The sequence below is a fragment of the Schistocerca cancellata genome, chromosome 2 (assembly GCF_023864275.1).
Source record: "Schistocerca cancellata isolate TAMUIC-IGC-003103 chromosome 2, iqSchCanc2.1, whole genome shotgun sequence".
Classification (NCBI taxonomy): Eukaryota; Metazoa; Arthropoda; class Insecta; order Orthoptera; family Acrididae; genus Schistocerca; species Schistocerca cancellata.
This window is the reverse complement of record NC_064627.1, coordinates 541,923,456-541,937,942: the sequence shown is the minus strand read 5'-3', so window position 1 is coordinate 541,937,942 and position 14,487 is coordinate 541,923,456. Positions and strand designations below refer to the sequence as shown.

General features: G+C 44.2%; 1 pseudogene; it reads right to left on the bottom strand.

Moving 5' to 3' along the window:
- Positions 1-7,174: 7,174 nt before the first annotated feature.
- On the bottom strand, positions 7,175-7,292 carry LOC126164304 (5S ribosomal RNA; annotated as a pseudogene).
- Positions 7,293-14,487: the final 7,195 nt, after the last annotated feature.

Sequence of the window (14,487 nt, the reverse complement as noted above, 5' to 3'; positions counted from 1 at the left end):
ACCTGCCGGCCGCGCCCGCTGCTCGCCTCGTCTGATAGCGCCGATAACGGACGAACGGCCTGATAGCGGACTCCTCTAGCGCAGCCGGCCCGCGATTCGGAAGTGCGCCTGGTAAACTCACCGACGGGCGTATCGGGGGACCATCCTTCTGGTTGTTAGCAGCACATGCAAGCTGAAGCCGTAGCGTGGTGGCGCGTTAACGCGAGGAAGAAAAATGGTTAGGAAATTTAGCAAATGCAGACATCGTCTCCACGGCTGTATGGGACACAACGGCCGATCTAAACCAACCGGGAAAAAATCGCAGCCCCAACAATGAGTTGTGCGACATAAACGAAAGTTGGTAGACGTCTTCCTACATCTGAAAGATGACGCCTACTCAAATTTCGCGCCAATCGCATAAGAGTGGCGCTAGTTGTGCCACTATGAGCATGCAGTTGCTTTAAATACGCGCTGTAACGGTCGTCAGCGTTGGTTACCTTTTGATTGGACGTGGTGAGCTGACGTTAGTCAAGAACGCCTTTAAGGCGACAAAGACGCCATTATCAACACCTCACTGAGTTTGAATGACGTTGCGTAATAGGGCTATGAGAAGCTGGATGTTCCTTTTGCGATACTGCAGAAAGACTTGGCAGGAACGTAGACACCGTACATGATTGCTGGCAGCGGTGATGAAGAGAGTGTACGGTCGCAAGATCAGGCTCCGGACGCCCACGTGGCACTACCGAGAGGGAAGACCACGTGTTCGGCGTAGGGCCCTGGCGCTTCGTACTGCATCTGCACCAGCAATTCGACACCACAGTGACACAACAAACTGAGACAAATCGGTTACTTCAAGGACAGCTCCGAACCATAGGGCCTGTACGAGCATTCCACTGACCTCAAACCACCGCCATTTGCGACTTCGGTTGTCTCAAGCGAGAGCTAAGTCTGTTGTGTTTTCTGATAAAAGCTGGTTCCGTTCGGTGCCAGTGATGGCCGTATGTTGGTTAGATGGAGGCCAATTAAGGGCCTGCAACCAACCTGTCTGCTTGCTAGACACCACTGGACCTTGACCTTGAGCTACGGTCTGGGGTGCGATTTCGTATGATGGCAGGAGCTCCCTTGTGGTTATCCCACGCGTCGTAACAGCAAATTTGTACGTCAGTCTGGTGATTCGAGCTGTTCTGCTGCCATTCATAACAACATTCCAGGGGTATTTTCCAACCGGATAACGCTCGTCATTATACCGTTGTAATAACACTCTACAGAGTGTCGACATGTTGCCTTGGCCTGCTCGATCACCAGATCTGTCTGCAGTCGTGCACGTATGGGACGTCCTCGGACGACAACTGCAGCATAATCCGCAAACAGCATTGACCATCCCTGTATTGGCCGACCAAGTGCAACAGGTGTGGAATTTTATCCCAGAAACTGACCTCCGACGCTTGTACAGCGCCATGTATGCACGTTAGCATGCTTGCATTCAACATTCTGCCCGTTATATAGGTTATTAGTATATCAGCATTTCACATATACAAAGGCTAATCTCGTGTTTACATTAACCTGTGGTCTTGCGGTGTTAATCACTCAAATATGTTACCTAGACAAATGTATTTCCAAAATTTCATTACTATACATTAATTATTTTTGGTGTTGCGACTTCTTTCTGGTAGGGTATTTATTGTACAGATAATGCGCCACAGGTCGCTTCTTTTATTCGAATAGTCCTGCTTGTTGGACGGGAGGACAGTCTCAGATATTCACTACCATTGTGGCTATGCAATGATCGTATTTTCTTTGATTCGTCATTTTTAAATTTTTTTCTTTAATTTATGTGTTCTGTGTCACGCAGGGTGTGAAAAAGCAATTCGACCAGAAGTGTAGGGCAGAAAGACAACATCAAACTTAGGAATTTGAGTATAGGAACTATGGTTCGTAGTTCACATTTACGACGCTGCATCAGCGTCAACTCCGGCTGTGTGACGGTCGTCCAGTATGCTACTTCTTTGAGTTTGGCAGTCTTAAACAAACTGCACTCTACTCGCTGTCGGCGGATTCGCGTGCATTGCAGATCGTTGGTTTTAAATACCCTTCCATCGTATTCAGTAGGTACAGTAGCCCGACTAGAGTAAGTACCAACGAGAGAGTGAGTGTTCCGAAGCAGCAACATAGAATATGGTTGCACATGGAATAAGGTAAGTGACGTGCACTTGACCTATGGCGCTGTTGACGACAATGCAAGAGCAGCACGTAAGATTTATTAGGAACATTATCCACATCGCTGGTCGCCTCAGAAAAAAATACTTTTGTGTGAATTGAAAGACGTATGAGAGTGGCAGGATCTTTGCGGCTATAAAGCATGATACGGGAAAGAGACGCACTGTTCGTACCGTTGATTTTGTCGAAGATGTGTTACATCGCAAAGAGCCAGATCCAGTGCCAAGTAGCCGATCGTGAACTTGGCGCGTTCAGGTACAACGTCTGGAATGTCGTTCATGAGATTGGGCTACATGATTTCCAGCGGGAAGAGGTACAAGCTGTTGGTCCGGAAGGCTTCCATGCGCGTCTGGAATTTGTTGACAGGTTTCTGCAACGAGTAGGACGACAGTCGCTTTTCCCTGAACGTGTGTTGTTTACAGACGAGGCTCGCTTTGCCCGTGAAGGCATTTACAATTCACACAACAGACACGTTTGGTCCGTATAGAATCCATTTGCAGCGTACGCCCAAGGCCATCAAGAGCGATTCGCTGTGAACGTATGGCCGGGAATTGTGAGTTGACACGCTCAGATGTACTTTGTGTTTTTGTTACGTGTGTTGCCTGCATTCGTGGAGGATGTACCGCTTGTAGTTAGGCAGAACCTTGGTCCCAACGTGACGACGTAATTCTACATTTTGCACATGCTGTCCGAGATCACCTAGACAGGATATTTGGTGACAGATGGATCGGACACGGTGGACCAACGCGGAGACCTCGAAGTTCGTCAGACTCCACACCGCTGGGTTTTTTTCCTCTGGGGTACCATGCAAGCCAGCGTGTATGGGACAACAGTTGAGGATGAACAGAACGTGGTGGCTCGCATCATGGCAGCAGCAGATGTGATCCAGTCTACTAGCGGTGAATTTCAGAGAACATCCCAATCCGTCCAATCCCTGCGTCGCCAGTACGTTCTGTGAAACCGTGAAAACAGTGATGAACCTGAACATTTGCTACGACATACTCATGTTAATTAAATGGTGGCAAGTCTGTGTACAAGAGCACGATCGTTTTTTATTTACTTTGACTTTCTTAGGAAATGCGACTGTTTTCATTTCTAACGGTGTGCTGTGTAGTACGTCAGCTGGATGCGATACACTATATGTAACGCTTTATATTTTTCTTGTCCTTTTAGTGACGATTAGTTAGTTCGAAAAACTTTTTTTATGTATACATTTTCTGTGAATTGCTTTTCATTTTGAGTAAAGACGTCCATATGTCTATTTAAGTTACGTCCAAATAGCGGCGAAAATATGAAACTGCGACCTCTGGTTACTATACTCAAATTCCTTCGTTTGATGCTGTCTTTCTGTTTTATGCTTTTGATCAAATTGTTTTTCCGCACCCTGTGTATCGTACCTGAGCTAATGTGTACACTGCCTGACAAAGATAATGAAGCTCAGTGGTTAAGATGGTATGTGGAGCTATTTCATTGATTACACAATCCAGTCAAATTTACAAAGAACTTGGCAGTATGAGCGCGTTTACCAGTATGACACTGCACCACCTCTGTCCTGGATGCAGGCACTGATTCGGTTGGGAACAGTGCCGTTAAGCTGTTGCATCCTCTGCTGACGCAAGCTGCCCCACAAGTGCTGTAACTGGCCCTTGATGCCCTGCACACTGGCTCTGGGAAGGAGTTGACATCTGAGATGGTCCCACACATGTCGTATCAGGGGCAGATCCGGGACTCTCCTTCGCCACGGGGCTACCTCAGTATCATGCAGACAGTTCACAGAGACACGTGACATGTGTGGACAAGCACTGTCATCCTAAAAAAAAAAGCCACCACAATACTGGTGCGTGAGAGGCAACACACGGGGACGCAGGATGCCCGTGACATGACGCTGTGCCGTCAGAGTCCCTTCAATCGCTACCAGCCGTGACTTGAAGTCATACGCCATACCCCTTGGGTCCCCCCTAGTGGGTACCCACATCATGACACCAGCCGTAACACTGACGCGCCTCTTCAGACGATGGAAGAATGGAACCTCTCCCCAGGTTACGCCGTACTCGCGGACGACGGTCATCCAGGAAATGCTGAGCCGCATTTCATTGCTGAACACATTGTGACGCCATTTATCAGCAGTCCATGCCTCCCTGTCGCGGCATCATTCCAAACGCAGCCGTTTGTGTTACGCTGTTAACCTCAGCCTACGCCTGGGACGGTGATTCCCTAGTCCGGTTGCTGTTAGTCTCCGACCAGTAGCACGGGATAACACAGAACATTGCAGGGAGCCCATTACATGTTCTCGGATGGCAGGCGCAGATGTGAAGGGGTTTACTGTGTGATTGGTGCACAGTATGGCAATATTCATTTATGGTGGTCAGACATGGTTGACCGTAACCTTCACGACTAGTATGCCTGCTTTCACCTTCCCATGCAGTCGGAACATCGGGCCAGTATCACCTAAGAATGCCCCATACATTTTTACGGTTCGACTAGCGGGTCAGTGGATGCCCTCAATGAAGTCCCTTTCAATCTCTGTTAAGTGCTGATAACGCTGTCTCATACGATATGCAGCATGTCCTTGTCGTTCACAGTAATCGTTCGACATGGAAGCTTTTATCGCCCTGTATATCAGCCACTAGGCGTGGTGACAAAACTAAATTCGAAAAACGCTAATGAACTCTACGCTCATGAATTTACAGAGAATTGTATCTCTAATGATTTACGTACCCGCCGATGGTGTCTACGTGTACGTAGTTGCGGTAGCGTCTGACCATGTCCTCTGGGTTCTTCGTTTTTTATTTGCGTTTACTGTACTCACAAATACTCTATTGTGTAAGTACTGTGTCCAGAAAAATGAAAATGAATATAAAACCAGAGGAATGTGGAGGTGAAGCCGGTTGAAAGAGAGCCGAAAAGAGAGAGTAATGGAGTTTGTCAACTTGTTTTGTGGCAGGATTTGCGAAAGGCTCGAAAATTTATAGCTAATAAACTACCGGTGTGGCATGTGGAGTAAGGGAACGCAGGCTGTTGGAGCTTGAGTTGCAGGGCGTGGTTAAGGTGTGCTACACTTATTCAGAGAAGCGTCCTTGACGTAAATAATACTCTGGAGGGGTGAATGTACGAGGTAATTCCGTGATGGTGTTTTAAACTTTCAGGGATGATGGAGAAGGGAAAATGTATGAATTTGAGGTAACGGAGCCGGGTCCGGAAACGACCGAGTCGAAAACTTTAAGCGAAAATCATTCTGACACCTCTGACAGTCGTATAAACGTACCGGTACTGTTGTTGCTAACGTTGTAAGGTAGGCAGCTTTCAGAGGTGGTAGTATGGACCAGAACAAGAAAAATGTCTATTAAACAAGGGCTCTAAAACAGCGTACCTCACGAGCTATGAGCACTTGTTCATCGGAAGAGATGCGTTTCACAGTAGCGAAGTTGAACAAGTGCTCATGGCTCTTAAAGTATGCATTTTAGAGCCCTTTTTTACTAGGAAATTTTTCTTGTTTAGTCCATACTAGCGCACCAAATCCGAAAGTTGTCTACCATACAGTTTTATCAACAACAGTACTTCTACATATATCCCACTGTCAGAGGTATCGGAAAAATTTTCGCTAATAGCTTTCGAGTCGCTCGTTCCCGAATCATTATCCCTGAAAATTTGTACCATATCGCGGAATCCCCCTGTAAAATGACAAACTGAGGGCGTAGTACGTCTCAATCGTTTTGATTACTAATTAGTAAGGGGTCGCTAATTTTTTCGAATAAAATTCGAAGGTGCTTTCTTTTATCAGTGAATGTGGTATCAGTGAGTGTTTACTTTACACCCCGTCAGAACGTGGTTATATTCCAGCAATCCGTCAGTCACTTACCCACCTCAATAATATTGACGACAAATCACGTAATCCCAGGTGATCAAAAAGTCAGTATAAATTTGAAAACTGAATAAATCACGGAATAATGTAGATAGAGAGGTACAAATTGACACACATGCTTTGAATGACATGGGGTTTTATTAGAACCAAAAAATACATAAGCTCAAAAAATGTCCGACAGATGGCGCTTCATCTGATCAGAATAGCAGTAATTAGCATAACAAAGTAAGACAAAGCAAAGATGATGTTCTTTACAGGAAATGCTCAATATGTCCACCATCATTCCTCAACAATAGCTGTAGTTGCGGAATAATGTTGTGAACAGCACTGTAAAGCATGTCCAGAGTTATGGTGAGGCAATGGCGTCGGATGTTGTCTTTCAGCATCCCTAGAGATGTCTGTCAATCACGATACACTTGCGACTTCAGGTAACCCCAAAGCCAATAATCGCACGCACTAAGGTCTGGGGACCTGGGAGGCCAAGCATGGCGAAAGTGGCGGCTGAGCACACGATCATCACCAAACGACGCGCGCAAGAGATGTTTCACGCATCTAGCAATATGGGGTGGTTCTAATAAAACCCCATGTCATTCCAAGCATGTGTGTCAATTTTTACCTCTCTATATACATTATTCCGTGGATTATTAAGTTTTCAAATTTATACTGACTTTCTGATCACCTGGTATTTCGAAAGAGGAGACGCCGTACTAGCTACAGTTTCAGAAATTGCACCATCACTCGCCGTCTTCATACGAAACGGCGTAGGCACAACTTATTGACATACATATTTGACCACAGAAAAGATAACAGTAGAAAATAACTGAAAATAAACGGAATCACATTTACATTCAAAGTGTAACAAGAATTTTTCTTTTGAACCAATATGCAGATTAAAACCTTCCTTCTCGAATGTAGCACTCCATCTTCAGGCCGTAAGTGGCCCAACGGGACCATCCGACCGCCTTGTCATCCTCAGATGAGGATGCGGATAGGAGGGGCGTGTGGTCAGCACACCGCTCTCCCGGTCGTAATGATGGGCTTCTTTGACCAGAGCCGCTACTATTAGGTCGAGTAGCTCCTCAATTGGCATCACGAGGCTGAGTGCGCCCCGAAAAATGGCAACAGCGCATGGCGGCCCGGATGGTCGCCCATCCAAGTACCGGTCACGCCCGACAGCGCTTAACGTCGGTGATCTGATGGGAACCGATGTATCCACTGCGGCAAGGCCGTTGCCTCTCTTATGTAGGAGAAAAAGAAAAATATTTATGTAGAAGCGATCTCGCAGGTGAAGCAACCAGAAGACATAGCCATTGTCAACGTACGTGTCCACACTATCGGCGGGTATTTGAACGATAACAGTTGCAGTTCTCTGTGACAAGTGAACGCCCACCAGAGAGCGTTACTGCTGTTCGTGTGTAGTGCTGTCCGCAGGCCAGGTGGGATATATACGGGGCAATAACAATGGCAGATGTTACACGATCACTGTGAAGGACACGGAGATGCCGTGTACTCGTGTGAGACAGCGTTTGAAAGAGACTCCGTTTAGCCGACAGGTCGAGTCTTGCAATATCAAGGTTTGTGAGGGGCAGGAACCAGACTAGAAAATCACCGTCCCTTGCATAGGCTGCCGTTATCACAACACAAACGGCTGAGTCTCTAGAGTTGATGTGTCCGAGAAGCATGGACTGTTGATGAATGACCTCATATTCGGCTGTGAATCGCTGGTTTGCACTACCAAGTATGACCATTGAAGGCGATCGGGAGAGTGTTCCCATTCCTCCACTGCTTTGGATAGGCACGGAAGTGTTACTCCTTTGGACATTGAGTGAGGAGCCATCGGGTATGACTTCGGGTCACAGCTGGGAACGAACTCTGATGACACTATGGCACGTCACGGACTGATGCGACAGTATCGTGGCGCCAATTTTCAGCACGACACTGTTCGTTCACATACGACATGTGGCTCTATGAACTGCCTGCGAAATGTAGAGCTACTACTGTGTCCTGCGAGATCTCCAGGTGTGTTTCAGATAGAAAACGTGAGGAACCAGCTTTGTCTCTGTCCCTTTACCCAGGATGTCAAGGACCGTTTAAAATAGTTGTAGGCCAGCCTGCCTCAGGAGAGGATACAATGGTTCTATGAAACTCTTCCCAACCGAATCACTTCATGTATCCAGACCAGAAAGGGTGTAACGTCGTAGTGATACGTGGGCTCATACTGTCAGCCTCAATGCAAATGTGATTCAGTTTTGTAATCACTGAAATAAAATCACATGAGCTCTGTCAGTTCGTAACGTTTCCTCTTCTTGTTCTTTGTTCAAAAATGGCTCTGAGCACTATGGAACTTAACATCTATGGTCATCAGTACCCTAGAACTTAGAACTACTTAAACCTAAATAACTTAAGGACATCACACAACACCCAGCTTGTTCTTGGTCTTGACTTTTTTTGTCACCTATAGATGAATTTTAGGTTAATATCTTTCGACTTGTTGATGTACGATATGGTTGCCTTCGTTCTGAAGAGGAATCTTTAGGAATGGTAGCAGTCAGCAGAAGGATCACGAGTGAGGTTGTTTACATTTCTCATTAAGTCTGCCAGAAGGAAGAGGTCAAATAAATTCAGACACATGCTGCTGTGGTTGCAGTCTAGCAGTGTTGCCCGTATAAATGTGTTTCGGAAATGCACTGTGAGCTGTAAGGGAAGATATCCAACGAAAAGCGACCGACCTCCTACAGAAAGATTGACGTACGTTGGCCATACTAAAAGTAATGGTCAACAATTTTTAAAATTTTTGATTTTAATTTTTTAGACTAAAGAAGTACATTATTTTAATCTACATACTGTCTGTCACTTTTTAACATAGTCTCCGTGCCGTTGCACACATTTTTCCCACCGATACTGACGCAGTGCTTGCCAAACGTCCCCCATGGCCTTGTAGTCCTGGCGTCGCATCTCTTCTTTAAGAGAACCGAGAAGATGCTAGTCGAAGGGCACCAAGTTGGAACTACAGGGAGGATGTGGCAGAGTTACCCACCTAAATGCCCTGAGCTTCTTCACAGTTGCAGGATGATCTCTTTCCCATGGAGTTTATCGCACAGTGCATGACGGAGCTTAGAAAGTGCCTGGATATAGCAGGCACCATTTATGGTTGTCTTTCAGGTTCAAGAAAACCAACCAGATTCTTTCCTTGAAGCGTTCTATGGACTCAGATGGCGACTACTACGAGGCTTATCATGGATACCTCGTGTATCCATCTTTGAAATGTTTCACACATCTCGTAATGCTGTTGGCATCGATGCAGACATCTCCATAGGCACGTTGAAGGCGGAGGTGTATTTCAGCAGGCCATTTTCTACCTTTTAGAAGGAATTCAATTATTGCACGCCGTCGAAACGAAAAAAAAAAAAAGGTTCAAATGGCTCTGAGCACTATGGGACTTAACATCTTAGGTCATCAGTCCCCTAGAACTTAGAATTACTTAAACCTAACTAACCTAAGGACAGCACACAACACCCAGCCATCTCGAGGCAGAGAAAATCCCTGACCCCGCCGGGAATCGAACCCGGGAACCCGGGCGTGGGAAGCGAGAACGCTACCGCACGACCACGAGATGCGGGCCGTCGAAACGAAACATTGATATCGGCCATTTTGGAAGCACTACCTGTGGTCACGAGTTAGACGTTAATGACCTCGTAATATGGCAAAATGTGGTGTAAAGTTGTAGATTACGATCCTCCAATCGTTTTCGTTGCATTTTTGGAATTGGGTTTTTAACAGTGGGTTGCTCATGGCTGACAGTATGGCTCTCGTAAATTTGAGGAACGTGTATTTCAGACAGTGGGGCAGATTTTCGCCTTCCGCCGTATTTTGACCTAGTGATGATGTAAACGAGATCATCTTTATTGGAGTGCATGCGGAGGTATACGGGAGAGCCATTTCATTTCAACTTTGGTTGAAGGACTGGGTTTCACGTTGGCCACTGTGGAGTGACGCGTGCTTATCTCTGGCTGTAGACGGACCCACCATGTGTGACGTTGCGGTAACACGTCGAAGTAATAACGCCGATATCACGCTCATATTGAGTAGTGGAAGCAGATTTCGATTTCGTTTTTGTGGGATGTATTCTCATTGAAGAGACAGAATGTTCGTTAAGGTAATTCCCGAAATAGCGCAGCTGACTTAAAAAGTCGAAAACCAGCTGCAATGCAGATAACTGTTGCATGAAACTAGCATTACGTAGATGTAACTGGCTGTGCAGATTCTTATATATTGATCTTTTAAGTTTATTCAACAAAGCAGAATGTTGAATCTGCCTCATGTCTGCGGGTGTAATAAAAGTCCTCTTAGAAAAGTGTTGCTCAAATTCTATGAGGCCATTATCCTTGAGAACAATCAGATATTGGTTAATAACCCCACTCTGACATCATTAACATTAGTGCCTTCTAAACTGTAGAATGAAAAAAAAAAATCCTTTGAACACTTTTATTTTTAAATGACGGAAGGTAAATGGTGTTTACTTTTTATATGTGTTTTATTAATCCACCAACTAATGAGTCAATGACACCATTGATACTGATTACTGCTGTAAGGCTTACTTTTACAGAACAATGAACCAACTCTCAGTGCATCGTGTGTGCAGTGAGAGTAGACACTTGTTACGAAACATGCTTCCTTTGAAACACTCCTCTCCCTAATGACACTTGCTTCACCCACACCCTCCACTTTAGTTTAACATCACTTAAGTTATAAAGTGCGTAGTATAATTACTGTTCGTTTATCTTTAGATTCCTGCACTCCTTGCTTCTGGGCTGCAAAACTAGAAGACTATGACTACTACCACTAATAATGATGATAACAATAATAATATAATACTGTGTAGGCTCTACAGCAATGAAATAGCCATGACATAGTTATTGTTATGTTGTGCTGACGATTAGTTCGTGTATCTAATGCGAAGTGAATATGAATAAATTTCTGGTTCTTTGAGGAAACTATCTGCAACTCGGAGAAGACATTTGCATGAAATATTTAAGCGTATTTAGTGTGTATGTCTCAATTTCACTGCCATAGATGCATGGTACAAAGTATTAAGTATATGTCTAGTTGGTGGATTATGCGAGGAACAAGATCTTCATACATTCATTTCATAAGGTGTAATTCCATCACACTGTGTGTCACGCCTTAATGCTAGTACACATGTTAGTTGTATTTGAAAAAAAATTGCAACTTATGTAATCCATATTACAATCTTACAAAATAATGATAATAGCACGACCTTGAAAAATGCTTTAGTTTAGTGACTGAAACAGAGTCTAATGTTTTTGTTTTTACTCCTGTGAAAATTTCATTTTACGCCTTAGGGTGTAATTACCCAGGATGGGACCACTGCCTTAGAACGATAGAATGTCTAAGAGAAGAAAGAAGGCTCCAGGGAAGCATGAAACACGGTAACAAGAAGACATATTGACCAGCGGAAATCTTATTAGGCTTCATTTGTAACTGCCTTATCTTTAACGGTCTCCTGCAGACTGCAAGAAGACGAGAGCTCGAAGTACAACAGCTGTCGTCTTTGAACCTAGATAACATTGCTGTATTAAAAAGTACGTGGTAGCCGACCTCTTGGGTAACCCATTATCCCTAACGACAATACAACGCTAGACTGAGACGGTCGACAAAAGCTTACTCGTTCACCTCTTGTTCGATCCAATTATATACCTAGCTTCGTGTACCTTCGTGTACTGCAAGTCTCGCGTTGATGACTAACCAACTACTGTATATGAAGCTTCAGCTATGAACCAACGAAACCTTGCCTGTAAACTGTTGAAATATACTGTGTTTTCTAGCCATTGACTTCATACTAAACGTGACCGATTTTGCCTTTAGAAATATTTCGATGTTTGGACGCTCGCCATATGCTGAGTACTCGCAAAGATATGTCAGTAGGCATGGTGCTTTCGAGTTATCATTCCCACATTTAAGCGCCACTAACGTGGCGAAGACAATAATTGCATCAAAATAACCAGGCAACAGAGATAATTAGTATGTCTTAAATATTTTGTCATATAAAAAGTAATTTATCGACATCTGGGATTGGTGTTGTTTGTTTTTCATCATAAACCTCAGTGAAATTACCTTCTGTGATGGGTTTAGTTAAGAGCATAGCATTTTTATTTTACAAATTTTGTTCAAATGGCTCTGAGCACTATGGGACTTAACTTCTGAGGTCATCAGTCCCCTAGAACTTAGAACTACTTAAACCTAACTAACCTAAGGACATCACACACATCCATGCCCGAGGCAGGATGCGAACCTGGGACCTTTATTTTACAAAAAATGGCTCTGAGCACTATGCGATTTAACTTCTGAGGTCATCAGTCGCCTAGAACTTAGAACTAATTAAACCTACCTAACCTAAGGACATCACACACATCCATGCCCGAGGCAGGATTCGAACCTGCGACCGTAGCGGTCACGCGGTTCCAGACTGAAGCGCCTTTAACCGCACGACCACACCGGCCGGCCCTTTATTTTACATTTTTTGAAGAACAGCAAGCTGCTGTTCAGTGAATTAAGATTAACTGCACGTAGAGTTCGCAAGCTCCTGGCTTACTTGTGAGATTAAATAATTTGTTGAATGTCAAAAGGACAGAAGAGTGATGTCAACACACGTATAAGAACACTGCAGATCTTCGAATTAATTCACCAGCTCGGTTACACTCTCAACTGTTTGGTAGCATCGATTATTATACGAACTCAAAGAGTAGGTATGTCTATGGAATGGGTATTCAGATGCACAGAATGCAAATTTTTGTAGTCAACATACAACTACAACAGTACGTGATTATAATGAGGCACACGAATTGCCCGTAACCGACCTGCACATTTTTAACATCATTACATCCCTCAAAACTATCGTGTATGCCTTTCATACCTCAGTAATTTGCATCCGTCTTTTGCAATGACTTTGGCTTAAAGATTTTCGGAGGTAAATGCAAAGGTATTTCGCTTGTTTGCGACAAGTCTTAAAGGTTAAGTGTCGATAATATTTCGTTACAGAAAAAGAAGGGATCGACATGGCTGTTTTTAGTTTTTGTATTACGCTTGATCGTATTTGCGCTGATTTTTTTTAATAAAGTATTCTGCGATGGCATTGTAAAATTGCTTCCTACTACGCCAAAGTGAAAGTTACGCGAAAAACATCGAATTTGGAAATACGACGCCGAGCAAATTCTTACGTTTCTTGCTTGCTATTTATTTTGATACGTTTAATCTTCCTACATCTTTAGGGAAACCATCGATATAGGTACTGTTGTTTAGTATTGTGACTACTTCAAAACAAGAACAATGTTGTGGAGATCTGTATAATCTGGACTTTTGACTGGGATTGTCAGATATAAATGTTATGTGCAAGCGAAAATTGCTCGAAATATGTATACATTCAGCAAACTGACTGGTGGCGCACTACAGAATTTGCCTAGCACTTGCCTGCTACATCTACATTTATACTCCGAAAACAAGCTTTCGGTGTGTGGCGGAGCGCACCTTGTTTACCGCTGTCTTGCTCTGTTTTCCTGTTTTAGTCGCGAATGGTTTGCGGGAAGAGCTATAGCTGGTAGGCCTTCATGTGAGCTCGAATTTCTCCAATTTTACCGCCATGGACGTTTCGCGAGATATACATAGGAGCGCGCAATATGTTGGTTGACGCTTCTAGGAACGTACGCTCTCGGAATTTTAACAGTAGGCCATAAGGTGATGCAGAACGTCTCTCAAGTAGCGTTTGCTGCTGGCGTTAGGCTGAGCGTCTTCGAGACGATTTCGCGCTTAATAAATGAACCCGTAACGAAACCTCTGCGCTGCTTTGGATCTTCTGTATTTCGTCTATCAGTCCTATAAAAGTACAGATTCCAAACTCACGAGCAGTGTGCAAGTACTGATCGAACAAGGGTTTTCTTAAGCTACCTACATTGCGGGTGGACTACATTTACAGAGGATTCTTTCGAAGAATTTCGGTCTGACATCTGTGTTACTCGCGGTTAATTCTTTGTAGTCGTTCCATTTCAAATCGCTCCGTACCCATACTCATAGATACTTTATTGAAATAACTGCTTCTAGTGATTGATGTGCAAACGTGTGGTCGTACAACAACGGGTCTTTTTGTTAATGTACTCGCAGTACGTTACCTTTGTGTATGTTAAGAGTCAATGGCCACTCCATGTACCAAGGGTCAATCGTCTTCTGGTTTCCTGCATTTCGCTACAGTGTTCTAGCGTTGCTACTTTTCTGTATGCGACAGCATCATCCGCGGGAAGTCTCAAGGAACTTTCGACATTATCTACTAAATCATTTATATATATTCATACATTGTGAAAAGTAATGGTCCTATAATACTCCCTTTGGGTACGCCCGAAGTTATTTTTACGTCTTAA